The sequence below is a fragment of the Trachurus japonicus genome, chromosome 13 (assembly GCF_045865225.1).
Source record: "Trachurus japonicus isolate A0001 chromosome 13, Traja_1.0".
Classification (NCBI taxonomy): domain Eukaryota; kingdom Metazoa; phylum Chordata; class Actinopteri; order Carangiformes; family Carangidae; genus Trachurus; species Trachurus japonicus.
In genome coordinates, this window is record NC_140919.1 from 39,572,962 (window position 1) to 39,587,947 (window position 14,986).

Below are 14,986 nucleotides of genomic sequence, written 5' to 3' on the forward strand. Positions count from 1 at the left end.
TTACGGTGCAGATTCCAAACTTACGTTATGTTGGACAAATGGCTGTCCTCTGTGTTTGTAGTAGGGCTGCTGACCCCAGATCAGAGGTTTTCTGTTTATAATGCAGTACCACTGTTGTGAAGTTGATATTGAAAAATTGTATTTTATTCTCAGGGTAGTAAGCAGGGAAAAAACAGGCTTTTATATATCTTTTGATTTCCTCTATGCTCATATAAAGGGATCCACAAAGAGAATACCTTTATGTCTTTGATTACTAAAACAATGCACATCGAGACAACGATTGTACTTGATAAAATAGTATGTCAGTGCCTTGTAAAATCATATTCATCAACTTTTGTGTTTTTTCTAACTCAGGTTTTGTATCTCTTGTTTCTTTTCTTCTTACAGCACAGAGCCGCGCAGCGTGCAGAGCCGAAACACCGTGTGTGGTGTGGTGTGTGTGTGTGCATACACACTTCTGCGAGAGCCAGGGGCACATGCTATATGTGTTTGTGAGATGAGGAGAAGCTAAGTGGCTACCACAACCACCCAGATCAGACAGCCTCCTGTGCTGCAAGATGGATTAGAGCCCCGCACCTCAGGAGATCAAAGGTAGGGGGAAGATGCTTGGTAATCAGCCGCCACTCACCTGCCCTGTTCAATGACGCATGCAGAGAGTGAAGGAGAGAGAGAGAAAATAATGAATGACAATGAGTTTAGGCTAAGGTCTCTCTGCCTCCTGTGTGCTATAGTCTCAGACGCTGAGGCTCGACGCAGCTATTAGTCGCACAAATGGGAGTAAAGCACGATTAACTATCCCTGCAGATGAATTATCTTTGAGAAGTTTCAAGTTAATCCACTTTAAATATTAAATAATATAAATAAGATGTGCATTGCATTGTCTGTACAGTAGATCAGCTGCTAAGCTATATTCAATTAATTTCGTTTCCATTTCCATTTCATTCAATTTGATTCAATTCCATTCCGGAATAACGCCGCCGTATCCACAAGTTTCCGAATGTCATCTATGGTCAAAACTGGCTTCCGGTTTGCCGGTTTGGTGGAATTTTACGTTTACGTTTCCATGGTTTTCAGGCGTTGTCATAGTTGCGGTAAACGCATGGATCTATTAACGCTGGCTTTTAACACAGATGTCAATTTGTGTGGTATCCACTGTTAAAAGCTGCTGTGATGATCCATGCGTTTTACAGATTTTCATTGGGGGGGAAAAAAAAAAAAAATCCATGCATTTACCGCGGCTACTGAAACCATGGAAACGTAAACATAACATTCCAAAACCGGCCAAACAGGCTACGTTTTTGACGTTCGGAAAAAGGTGGATATGGTTGGAACTATGGCGTTATCTGATCGCCTTCGAATCTCCGACTTTCATTCTTGATTAATGAAAACTTGGCAAATGTTTTTGCTTTCGTCCGTCTTGCGCCGGTCCAAGAATTTCACTGTGCGTGCGGAGGCTCATGGGAAATGTAATGTGAAAACACTTGGATTTCCAAAACTCCTCGTAATCCCTTTAATACATAAACTATTTTCAATACTTTTATGTAACACCTAGAATTAAAACTCCTTGACATTCTGTAACTTCCTTTGTGTTGTGTGCAGTGACTGAAGGATACTTGATTGTAGAGTATATCACAATGAGACTGATGGAGACACATATCAAATGATACACAGCACAATACAGACAATACAAATTTACGTTCATGAAAACATGGCACCATAGGTTTGGATACTCCATTAAAAGTGAGGCTTTAATACAAAACTGTAGCACCATTGAAACCAGGCAGCGGAGAGAACATCTAGTCTTGACACTGCTTTAGTAGGAAACCAGTTTTAAAATGGTGATGCTACTTAAGGGGAATATCTAGGTTCAAGAGGTTAATGTGAGTGGAAAAACACCAGCAGCGGTCCAGAAGCATCACTCGTAAACATCAGGATAGATCTCTGAATTGCTGCCCACGTCTCCAATTTTGTCAGCAATTCCGGCAGGTCTGTTGCTGCTCTTTAGAGTCGGGAGAAACAACCGAGCCAGGAAAAAAAAACACACACACATCTACCATTGTGATTAGTATGCTGTATTGCTCGCTCCATCTATAAATAAAAGCACTGGTGAAGGCAACAAGTCCAAGCAATTTCTCTGGGAGTTGTTGAAAGTAATGCTGGGAAATGCAGGAAAACGTTAACTGAATCAGAAGCAGATGAGACAGGTTGACGGTTTAATAGAAAACATTTAACATCGCGGACTGTTGATAATGTTGTATTAAAAACATTTTAATAATAATTCCAGCGGTCCAGTTTTCCTTTTGAGCTGCTTGAGACGTAGGAGCTGGAGCGGTAATGATTATGGTTGATGTAATCAAAGGGATAAAAAGTGTTTTTTTGCAAGGCCAAATTACTATGTCCCTTTGTTTGAAAAAACAACAACAACAACAAAAAGAGACACACTGCTTACTGCAACCTCACACTGACACACAATCCTTCATTTTTCAGACCACTATGATGCGTAAAAGGAAAAGCTGACTTCTTCCGTCGTCGCCAGTCGTTTTTACAGCACTTTCCTTATGACAACAAAAGATGCTTCTCAGACTATAATTCAGCGCTATTTGCGTGAAAAGGGGATTATATTATTGAGATTTCTTCTGAGAGGTTTTTGTCAGTCCGTGTAAAACGGCTCCATGGAAAATGCATTTCCTCTTTTCTTTACAGCCTCTCTCTGTTAAGTGGTCTCAACAAGCCTGGAGGATGAACTTTTACCTCCAGTTACCTTCTTCCATTTTCTAACCGGCAATTTTCAAGATGACTCATGTTAAGCACAAGTTTCCTTCTTCTCTTTAAATAAGCACAATTCCTTGATTGCTTATTTTCCTGACAGCCATTGTGAGTGTCAATCATTTTGCAGAGCTTCTCTTCTTCTCTTCCTCTGCAGCATAATAGTTGAACAAGAGAGCTTACTGTACATAAATAATACTTCTCAATGAGGGCAGACTTGTTGTAGTCATACCTTCATTTTTTTTGTCAAAAAAAAAAATCATCATGGATTGTTTACATTCTTCACCAAAATCCAGTGACATCAGTATTTTATTATTATGTGCATGAAACATAATCAATAGACTTCAGTTGAAAAGAAAAGGCGGCTGATAGATGACTAATAAAACCTGCCTGGGCTGGGTACGACTGCACATTAGGCTAAAACTACGTGTAGTTTTTAAAAGTTTGAAGTATTTCATGTTCAGACTTTGATGAATAGAATGAATTTGTAGAAGCGTCTGAGCAGAACGTCAGAGCTCTGCTTCTCTCAGGCTAATCTTCTAGTTCAAGCAATCAATAGAGATTTAAAAACAGCTATTTCAGTTTTTCTTCCAGGATGTGATGATAATGTGCGTGTGCACTGTGGGCATCTGACTGGCTGTAGTTCAGACATTCAGACCCTGACTATAGCCAACAAAACAACAAAGTTCCAGATGACAGTGTCCCGCTGACTTGAATGTAACCTTTTATTTTATCTACAGCATGAAAACAGACTGAGAAGTGGAGCAGCGCTCCCACGGCCACCTCTCTACTTCCTCTGTGACCTCGCTTACAGTACATGTATTTGTTTTCTGAGCTCACAAAAGCTGCAGAAATATTGTATTTTTAGACAAAAAGGCGCCAGACTAGATCGTATAGCAAATGGCAGAGTGTGCCACAGTTGTTTATTTAGTGCCTTTTATTTAAAGGACATGATGCGTTGTCATCCGGAGGCTTCCCTCCACCTGCCACCTGCTGTGCTCCCAACCGCAAAAAACACAAACAGCAAGCGTCATGGGGAGGCTTACGGTTGAATGTCGAGAGTATATGGATTTTCCCAAACCGTCCACATTCAGCTCAGCATGTTTTTATAGAATCAAACAGGGTGTTGGATTGAGCAGGGTTTTATGCATACCCTAGTTTTTCCCAGAGCTCAGATTTTCCTTGTGAATTCGTGTCTTTTCCACGGCGCTGTTGAATTCTCCTTTAAATCCATATTAAATTGATTGTATTGCATGTGTGATAGAAATGTTCAGCATGGACAAAGAGTGATGGATCTCCACCAGGAACTTTTCAATTACCGTGACACACACCCACACACACACATACATGTATGAACACACACACACACAGAAATAAATAACACAAGACTACTTATTTAGCCCTACTTATTTCATCATATTATGAAGTCTAAGTGTGCCAGTGATGGAAAAACCCCAATTCATATTCATATCTGGGATAACACGCTTTTCATATTTTTTAAGCCACCACATTCCCCCACAGGCGGCTCCAGTATGCTGTGAATACAAATACTAGAACACACACTTTGCTGTAAAGACATTGGATTTCTCTGAGGCACCAGTGCCCTGTGAAATCTACTACTGACAGAATTTGCGTTTTTTACTGACTTTTCGGCTCAAGGAAAGTGGTTCGAGGACATGGTTTCAGATTCATTGCCCACATGTGCAATCTTGCATGGGATGCAAGTATTGGATATCACTTTGGTGCAGATGGTGTATTATGGCCTCTCGGTATGTGTCAACCCGCAGCAGTCGGTATCGCCACTGGGTAAATTCCTCCGTTTCAGCCTTATACTGGAAATGTTGAACTGGTTCTGGTGCGTCACACTCATTAAGAATCATCCGTGCCGGCGCTTTGTTGACTGCATCGTTGATGCTCTCGCCGCAGCCCGTGGCTAATTCTTTACCTGCTTAGCAAAAAAAAACAAAAAAAACACAGCGCATATCTGATGAACTCCTTTCTTTACAGAGGAAGTTTGATGTGGGTTTTGTGGAGTTGTGCATGCATGTGTTTAATGAACTGTTTGTATTTGTGTGTTGACTGTATTCATGAGTCTGACTCACTATGCGTCTGTCTATGTTGCCGCTGGGCCACCTGCCTTTTTTTTTTTTCTCCTGCCTCCTCCCCCAGCTGCTCCTGAGAAGTAGAGATAAGGCCCACTGATGTTTGTCTGCTCCCTGGCAGATTACTGAGGCAGACAGGTACAAGGACTCTGGCAGACAGCTACAGTATACTGGAGGCCAAAGGAGAACTTGCTTGGGATGCCTAAGCTGACCATAGCTCTCATTGCCATCTGGCTGCTTTGTATGAGCTGCTGCTGCTGCCGCTCCACTGCTAATTACTGTTCAAAGAGAAACACGCAAGTCAAGGAGGGAAGTATCCGCACGCTTTCTTTGATCTAGGATCCATAAGTGATATCGGATAAGTGAGCATAATCTCAGCGATTTCCCGTTAATTAATAATCACTGAAATGCAATCAGTAAACCATAATTGCGTAAATGATGAATGTAATTAAAGCCAAGGGGTCATCAGAGATATTCCAGAGATACACAGTACAGGAACGGCAATAAATACAGTACTCTGGAAAAACAGAGCTAAATAATGATATTTCCTCTATTGACCTTCTTCGTATGAGACGTTAAATGTTAATTTCATCTTTTATTTTTCTGTTTATAATACATTATAGACACTTTCTGTTGATAATGGTAATCATCACAGTGGTTTTTGATTTCCTTGAGTAGATACAGTTTGTTTGTTTTAATAAAAGACAAACGGAATAAACAATTGACTAAATGACCCATGAAGATTAAACATTTCTTCTTTTTTTTGTCGTCGTTGTTGTTGCCAGCGCTTCATTGCACTGAAATGATTAGAATGAAGGCGTACAGTGTTGTTTAAGTCACAGTTAAAAGCTTTAATTTTGTAGCTAATCGCCACACTGGATGCTCATTTGTGTTTAAACATTACTAATGGAATCTGGCTGGGGTTTCTCGCTGTGGCATCTTTAATTGATGGTCATGAGTAGGCATTTAAAAAATAAAGAAGGAGGTAGTTCAGTAGCATGTGGGAGGGTGATCAATTAGCAGAAGCTTTCTAAGGTGTTGATGAGGTGTGTTTATGTTTGTGTGTGTGAGTGTGTGCGGCCGCCTTTTGTATGTTTTCCTTTACAGCAGCAGGCTGTGAGCGCATGATTAAAGCATATGGTCAGTGGAGAAGTGCCTAATTAGACCTTTTCTGCTTCTGTGAAAAACATTTCAGAGGCCTCTTGGAGAGAATGTTATTGTTCCCCTCACTTTATCCACTGAGGCAGAGGGGGCAGAGAGGCTAAGAGAGTGAAGAGAACTAAAACGGTTTCAATGGGGAGCCTGGTCTGGTTGCTAACGAGATCATGCATCGTACATCTACAGTATGCCTCTGAACAATGTTGTGCTGTGTTTTCTTAAAGGTGTTAGCTATTGTATAAGTTTAATTCATCCCGGCCAGTAGGTGTCGCACTCACACTCGCCCACTCTCACTCCAACCTTTAATTGTACTGGTTGCCAGGTACGCCTATAGGGAGCGGCCAGTAGCTACAGCTAAGCTAACGCTAACTGTATTTAACGAGCAGCAGCTCTGGTGTTGACAGCGGACTGGAAACACATCTGAATCATTTCACACTAACTCACAGGTCTGCAGACGAACCCGACAAACCCACAGCATCACGGCTGCACCGGAAACGTTACAGTACCGGCTGACCGTTAGTTTTAGAATTATTGTCTTATGCCTCTTTTTTTAATCTCTTTTATCTTTTCTGTTTCTTTGCATACAACATGACAGGGAGAACAGCTTCTCGCTCCCATGTTAAACAAATGGTTTCTCATGAAAGTGACAAATAAAACTGAATTGAATTGAATTGTTAGTTAGCATTAGCTAACTAAGGATCTGCCCCCCCATATTTGTATAAATTTGGACCCGTCAAAATTTATAAAACATTTATTTATATAGCCTACTATTAAAAAAAATCTTTTAAAAAATGAATGCTTTTATTCTGCACCCCTCTAGACCTTCCATGGATGTATTATTTTTGAAAAATTAATTGTTTTGATGAAAAAGTTGTAGCTATAACCTTTAACCACAAAACTGTGTTTCGAAAGAAAATAATAAGGTGTTTGAGAGCGTTAAAAAACATCATAGACTGGTTGATGTGCGGCAGGGCATGGATCATAAAAAGAGAGAGATAATGTAGCAGGTGAGTTAGGTGAGGGTGAGAATGAAGAGAGGAGGTTAGAGTGTGAAACAGGGATTATAAATGGATCATAGGCTTTTTTTGATGGTCTGTTACCTAAATAAGAACTACAGACATAAGCTCATAACAAAGTGGCCAACTGCGGCTGCTGATGTTATTTAAAAACTCCAGAGTTGGCCGATAAGTGCTGTCATGCTCAGCTCTGTGCACCTCTCTCACACGTGCACAGTTTTTACTCTTTGTTCGCGTTGTTTCTGTCTGAGTGGCTCGCGTGTTTGATCAGAGCTGTTTAAATAGTTGTCTCAATATTTATGTGGCCAATTGTGAAGATGCCGGATATAAATTGCTCATTGCTCACCGCCGCGCCATGCGGTAGACAGGTCCTTCCACGTGTCTTGACAGCTCTACTGGAAAATGAAATTAGAGGGAAAGCAGGGAGCAGGAGCAGAGGACAAGGGATAATACATGATTCACATGCAGTAAGCCTTGGCTGTGTAACACATCGAATATACATGCAGGAGTTAGCGTGGGGAGGGATCTAAGGGTTTAGAAAGAGTTAAGAGGCAGACTTTTACAAGGTGAAGTATAGCTTATGAGGGGAGCTCAGAGTGAATTAGACAGTGTAACAGCTACTGAGAACCTCTGACTGACAGATCAGCAGAATGACTGATGAATGATTTATGTAAAAAAAAAAAAAGCCTCTGAAGTATTTTGCATTTTGAAGTCGTATAGAATTCTGGACATGAAAAAAAAAACAGCTAACCTCCACCTTCGACCATGAAACACTCAGTATGGATGACAGTACTGACATACTGTACACTTGATTGGTTTTATTTGCGTTATAATTTGAGTATTAATAACAAGCCGTCTCAGATAGACTTAAGTAACATATGGGTGAGGGCTGGGGGCAGCTTGCAGTCGGTGGAAGCATCTGGCCAGTGAACAGTAGTCAGAAGTAGCACAGTGTGGAGCTGCAAGTGTTTCAATAGACTGTTCTCTAATGGGAATGAGATGAGCTATTCAGTGGATACTTGTAAGAGATGGATGCTGTGAATATATTCTAATTGAAGCGAGCTTAGCCCCAAAAAATCTGAGTTGGGTTTGTTTTTGTTTTACTACAGAAGTCGTGGCTGGAGAAACAGCAGGTTACTCGTCCTACGTAGACTGTGATGATAGAGGCTTTTCATTGCATTCAGTCACACATATAGTACTTTTTCGTTAAAAGAAAAAAAAAAAGGAGGGGGCAAAACTGTGTTTCTTCAAGATTCACCTTTGGGTAATTCACTGTATATCCTGCTGTGCAGCCTGCAAACATGGAGCAGTGATTTTTGTCAGCATTATTAACTGCTGTTGGGTTTTATCTGGGCACTGCAGTGCATAATTGGAAAATCCAGACCATGAAACATAACCCTCCATACCGTCTTCTTCACCACCTGCATGGCTGTTATTTATGAATGTGCTCTGTAATTTCTGTTATCTGCTCTCGGAAGTATATAAAAGATTCACTGTTAAACTCTGTGGGTTAAATCTGCTGTCGTAATTCACTGGCTTTGTTAGTTTTCTAAAGGGTCGTATTTCTGCAAGTCGAGTCGATCGCAGCGTCTCGCTTCTCACTGTCGGCCACCGTACGGCCTGTTGAATGGCGGTTGGATATCCTCTACAGGTACGCTGGGATCACAAGCAGAGAGAAGGGCAGGGACGGGGGAGTTTCAAGGAGAGGTACGATAAGAGATAGAGAAGAAAGGAATAACCGAGTGGGAGAAAAATTAAAGACGGTATGTGCACAGCAGAGGAGAATAAGAGATAATAAGAGGTAGACGAGAGAAGGAGAGAAGAGGAGAGAGAGGAGCCGAGGCATCGTGAGAGACACGGTAGCTCAGATATTAGAAACGGTGTGTGAGGAGGAGACAGGAAGTGAGTTGAGTGAGTGAAACCGGCAAAGTCACCGCGGCGTCTCCAGATAGGATCAGAGCAAGGATGAAGGGCAGCGGCGGGTAGAGAGGCCAGACGCAACAGCTGGGTCCAGCCGTGTGTGGCGAGGGGTGGTATTGTTTCAGTCTTTGTCGACGCTCTCCGATCCCATTTACAAATTGGAACGGCCGCCAGTCGCACAGAAACTGGCTGCTGTCACTGGGTAAGCTGTCTGATGGATGGGACCACATCGCTTGGCAGATCTAATGATAATGGGGCAGAGGAGGTCGGGGCTGGATTGTGACAGTGGTTCTGACAGTATGCCGGCGTCCACATTATAAAACCACTGGGTTTCATTTCACTCTGCTGATAGATAATTGACTGGTTAAGGCTGGTTAGGGGTATTAATGGATCCAAAAATTGGATACACATCCTAAGCCCAGGCCTATTCTGAAATGTCCAAAGGGGACACTGAGTATGCTTTATATGCAATAATGCCTATTTAACACTAGGTTAAACTTATTCAGGTTCCAGCCAGAAAATTGCTGCTTTAGTAGAGAATATCATCTGTACTTGTCACATAACGACGGAGCTGCATGTTTAGGAAATCACTGCATGATTTATAATTATTTTCCTAAATAACACATTTTGCTAAAGCACCATTTAAAGCAGTCTCTCTTATACAACGAGACAACAGCGAACAGGGGATTTCAGTCGGCTGTGCTCCGCGCCGTAAAGGGAAAAGGAGGATGCAGAGTAGCCAGGCACAGCTTAGTGCACACAAAGCAGCGGGGGGATTTGTCTTGTGACTTTGATTATGTCTGAGGATGCATACTGTTATAACTAGAGCTGATCTAGAGCTACACAGCTGATTCCTCTGGTATCATAGGGAGCAGGTACTCCAAAGGCCCTAAGTCTGGTGTAAGACGACACTGGAATCCCAACATGATTCAAGATGTCTGATGTAATTGCCTTTTTTTAATCGCTGGTTGTAACACAATGCACACTTTACTACTGGTTTCTACACAGGCATAATGCCAGTAAGTACTATAAACCCATTGGAAATACTCTATATCAGGGGTCTTTATCGTTTTTCAGGCCAAGGACCCCGAAACTGATGGAGAGATGGAGCAGGGTCCCCCTACTATATTCTATAAAATTGTGTTATATCAAACTGGGCCTAATGCCATGCATTCAGATATTATGTTTTATAAATAAGCTATTCAAATAATACACAGAGATTGAGAGATAGCGTCTTCTGCCTTCACTATAATATGTTGGATTCATGTTAACGTGTATTAAAAGACATTCAAATCTGAAATTGTGTGGGGGGGGGGGTAAATGCAAAAAAAAACAAAAAACCTGTTGAAGACCTCTGCAAGTAAAAAAAAAAAAAAGAAGTGCAGCATATTTCTTAATCGACAGTAACAGCTTTGATTAATTATCGTTCTGATTTGACAGGGCATACTGGACCGTTTAGATTACTTCATTCAGGACCCCCAGAAAGTTTTATATCTCTAGTTTTGTCATTGCTTTCACTTCCAGGTAACTCTCATAAAGCCCAGGTTTCATGCCACTTCAGGACTAAATGAAACACAAAGCGTATGTCTATGGAAGTGCAAGCTGAATACTGTTACACGTTCCTTTTTTGCCCCCAGAAATCTCTCGACTCCTAATAATCAAGGAGCGAATTTGCATTCAACTCCGTCACCGTCCACGCCATCGTGAATAGAGAGCCGGGATGAACGAGCACAGCTCCCGCGCCATATTTTCCATTCCCGTTGGGCTTTTAGCTCTCACTGAGGCGTGAACGGCTCTCCCGTGACAGCGCAGGTAGAGAGCATCGGCGAGTGGCAAAGAGACAATTTGCTGTTGAGTAACCCCGGTGTTTGCATGTGAGTGACAGGTCCTTATCACAGCCCCCGCTGGCTGATCAAAGTTGAAAGGGGGTCAGGATGAATTAAAGACTAGCTAATTAAAATGTCCAGGGAACATGCCAGCCCTCATTTCATTTATCTCCTTGAGCGCAGTTGGAGAGACACAGAGAGAGAGGTGAGATGTGCGAGAAGCTAGGAAAAAGAATCAAATGCGCGCTATCCCACAATTGGAACTGTATCTGATACCAGGGGATAGATTATTTAACAGTGTCTCAATCAAAGATGTGCTGTTGTGTGTGTGATATCTCGGTTTAAAAGCCCCACCTGCATGTGATGTGAGTACATGGTTTTGGCATGGGCTCGGTAGCAGTGTGTTCACCTGTGAGCAGATTGCTTTAGATGGATAGAACCGGGCCCCAGGCGAGGAAGCAAAGCATGTAATGGGACATTCATAAAAGGCCTTTTCTGTTTTCAGCCTGCTCTCACTTTGTCTCTGTGGCATGGCCTTTTTCAAAGCTCCCATTTTCACAGCCTGTTGGAGAACAGAGTCCCTGGGGTTGATGGTGTATGTTTTCACGTGTTTGTGTGTGAGCGAGGAGAATTAAGGCGGTTTTCTTGGGTAGTGCAAAGGTCACGATAAGATCTACTGTGTAGACCCCACCGCGTACATCCGCTATAGTCTCTCAGGACACAGTTGGCACTCTGGGCGTTTTGGAACCAAGTGATGCATTCACATACAAGTCAGGAAAAATCTAAGCTAAAGGGTATTACTGACTCTGCTAGAATGAGATATGAAATATCTCTGTGGTCTGTGGCTTTTATCCTGTTTTTAGTCTTGGAAGCCAAGTGAAAACATTGCAATATTCATATTATGATTTCCATTTTGTAGAGCAGTGGTTCCCAACCTTTCTTTTGGCTTGTGACCCCATTTTGACATCACATATTTCTGGCGACCCCGCGTTCATGTGCAGTCATGTCAATCAAGATGCACCAGCTCAGATATTTTATATGCTGCATTTTATTTGAACTCGATTTATATTTGAGAAAGTGAATAATAATAATTAGTTTTTATTAGTATTTCTTTTTTTTCAATTAGACATTTCAGGCGACCTCATTTGAATTCCATGCGACCCCACATGGGGCCCTGACCCCAAGGTTGAAAAACAATGTTGTAGAGGCTTCAAATAAAATTTTTATCGTAGAGTTGTTGTCTTTAGAAATAAATTTCAAATCCTTTGACATTCAGTATAGTGATGAAGAGGATGTTGAACTTCCACGAAGTAGCGCTCAAAAATAGAAAATAACACTCAACTAATAATTCCGATGAAGTCTAGGTGTGAGAGCCTGTGCCATCAGGTTGTCTAATAATCTAAGTGTGTGTGTTCTTTCACGCTGGAGTTTTAGTGGTGAAGGTGTCTGAGGCTGACTGACACCGAGAGCGAATCAGCCTAATGAGATGCCATGTTGCTCTGTGGAAATGATTACCTCAGGAGGAGAGGCATTAGATTGATGAGGGCAATCTTTTTTGCCTGTGTCCCTGAGCTACACCAGTGCCTCCACCAACCACCGCACCGTTTAGACAGAGACAAGTCACTCCCTCTCAGCCCAAATGACCCATGTCACTTCCTTGGAGAGCTTTAAGGAGAGAGAGGGGGGATAAAGAAGAGTGGGAGGAAATCTGTTCCCCACCACCTCAGCTTTAAGTGACAAAATCAATTTAAGTATTGTGCTGCTCACCTAAAAGTTCAATTTCTTAATGTCATCAGTCACTGCTTGCCTCTGCACATGCTGATCACCACGGCAACCCGATGCTACAGTACCCCGGACTACTGGGGTAAAATCTGTGCACATCTTCCTCCTCTGAGCCCAGTTGTCTAAAAACGTATTAAAATGTTGTTGTTGGGTTTTTTTTCTTCTCTTTTCTGAAAATGCAAGCCGGGAGTACAAATGAAGATGTGCCACACAACGGCAATTAAGGCATGTTTCACCTCTAAAATTTTAATGCTGATTAATCGATAACCGAGGTTATTGATGCCATAAAGGATGATTGCTGAATGTTCCATTTGTTACTGTTTGGCCCAGCCTTCTGAGTGCGATTGCCTCCAAGGAGGCTTAGAGACCCATTAATCAGCACTTGGTTGATCGCTTCTCAGGTCAGCAGTGATGTGAGGGGGGGGTGAGGTGGGGGGGCTCCTGGAGGTGAAGGCAGCAGCAGTTTAATAGCTCACAGTGGACAAGCCACAGAGCCAGCAGATTACATCAGATGTAATAGTAGTACATGCGTGCAGCTCTGGAGCACTTATCTGAATGCAGTCAATGCACGCAGACTGTGACATTTCCGATTTTCATTTTCATATTTCAGTCTATTTATACATTTTTTTTTTAAGCCTGGACACCCAGTTCTGGCCTGTGGCTGTTTTATATTCAGTTAGCGCGTATAAAACAATGAAAATCATGTACTAATGTAGATTTGTAGATTGTTTGGTGCAGGAGGCTGATAGTCGGTAACATTACCCTCAAGACTTCATCACCACTCTGTTTCTAGATGCAGTCTGACGATGGTGGAGTGGGTGGAGGTCGGAGGCTGGCATCACCTTCAGCAGCCGCGAGCAGAGCTCAATAGAAGCAGCTAATTGCGCTGATAACAAGGGATTGTGGTTAGTGATTGAGAGAAGCGTCGTCTCCGGGGGGCACAGCTAGAGCAAACACGGCGAGCAAGGTGAGGCCGCCGCCTCGCTGTCGTTTTCTATTTCAAGTTGTGAATGGCCTGCGTCGGAGCTGGACGAGATCACAGATGGCGAGGGAACTGACGGGCTGCGTGGAGGGTGAAGCTCCTATAGGACCTGTGACATTGGGTATAGTTTAAATAAAGCGCAGATTAGTCATGTTTCCTTCCACTTTGTATCATAAATCACGTACCACACTACACTTATGTGCTAAGTTTCGAGTCAGATAAGCAGCACGACAGCAACAAATGGCAAAGCCGGTGGAAAAACTTGAAAAGAGAGAAGATAATGAGGAGTTTTGAAGAAATAAAACTTAACTCATTCTCATATACACAGCAGTCCAGCGTCATTTATGGTCTTAATCTGTAACAACAACGTCAACAACCTGTCAGCCTCGGTGGTGTGAAGTGAAGCTATTAGGTGTTGCCTTTTCTATTTGAAAGTGACGGGATAACTGGACGAAGCAGGGAAGTGCGGGTGCAAATGAGAATATCACAGGAAAGTTAATTTATTTCAGTAGTTCAATTCAAATAGTGAAACTCATACATTATATAGATCTATTACACCCAGACTGGAGTGTTTCATATCTTTATTTCTTTTAATTGTAATGATTATGGTTCACATTTAATGAAAACCCAAAATTTGAATATTGTGGAAAAAGTTCACTATTGTAACTTAATGATGTCTCACTCTAATCAGCTAATGAACTCCAAAAACCTGTAAAGGTTTCCTGAGCCTTTAAGTGGTCTCTCAGGGTGAATTCAGACACGTGGCTCATTTATTCTGTTCTGATTCAGGGGCCAAAATGATACAATTGTTGCATTTCTCTGTTGCGTTTACAAGGTAACAGTCCCAATCGCTACAAAGTTGTAAACAAATGCCAAACCAACTGTTCTCTCATTGGTCAGAAATCTTACCTGGAAGGAGGGAAAGACAACCACCATGGAAGTGGCTAGTTTGTTTTGGCCCACTTGTTTTATCCCACTTCTGTGCACGATTGCTGTGTTCACATCTGCCTAAAACAAACGATCTCTGTGGTTAAACGCTCCAAACGAGGCAGGTCTGAATACGCCATCATGGAGAAAGCTGCTGTCCTCCATGATATTCTAATTAACCGATATACACCTGTACTGTATGTAAGTGGATAAGGAAGTAATGAATGAAGTTCTCTTCAGGACTGATTTCTACTGAGCTCAGTGTATTTTCCACTGGAGCATCAACAAAGCTGCTCACATCTGTTAGTGAGGAACAGAAGGACCCTGTGGACCGACTGTGTGTGACCACGGTGGAGTTTATCAACTGGATGAGCTTCAGGGTAATAAAGTGTTGTCCTGCTGCAGCACTCACAGTTTAAACAGGGTATGCAATGCATCAACATGGACACAGATTGAATGAAACAGAATTAAACTACATTATTTGTTTCAATTACCAATTTTTTGATA

General features: G+C 42.1%; 1 protein-coding gene across 2 annotated transcripts in view; it reads left to right on the forward strand.

The window, feature by feature from the left end:
• The first annotated feature begins 389 nt into the window (after positions 1-389).
• Positions 390-14,986, forward strand: part of grik4 (glutamate receptor, ionotropic, kainate 4) — a 271,682-nt gene continuing 257,085 nt past the window's right edge. For both annotated transcript variants that reach the window (XM_085796529.1, XM_085796530.1), the window contains exon 1: positions 390-591. The gene's annotated coding sequence lies outside the window, so the exon portion shown is untranslated. The remainder of the gene's footprint in view (positions 592-14,986) is intronic.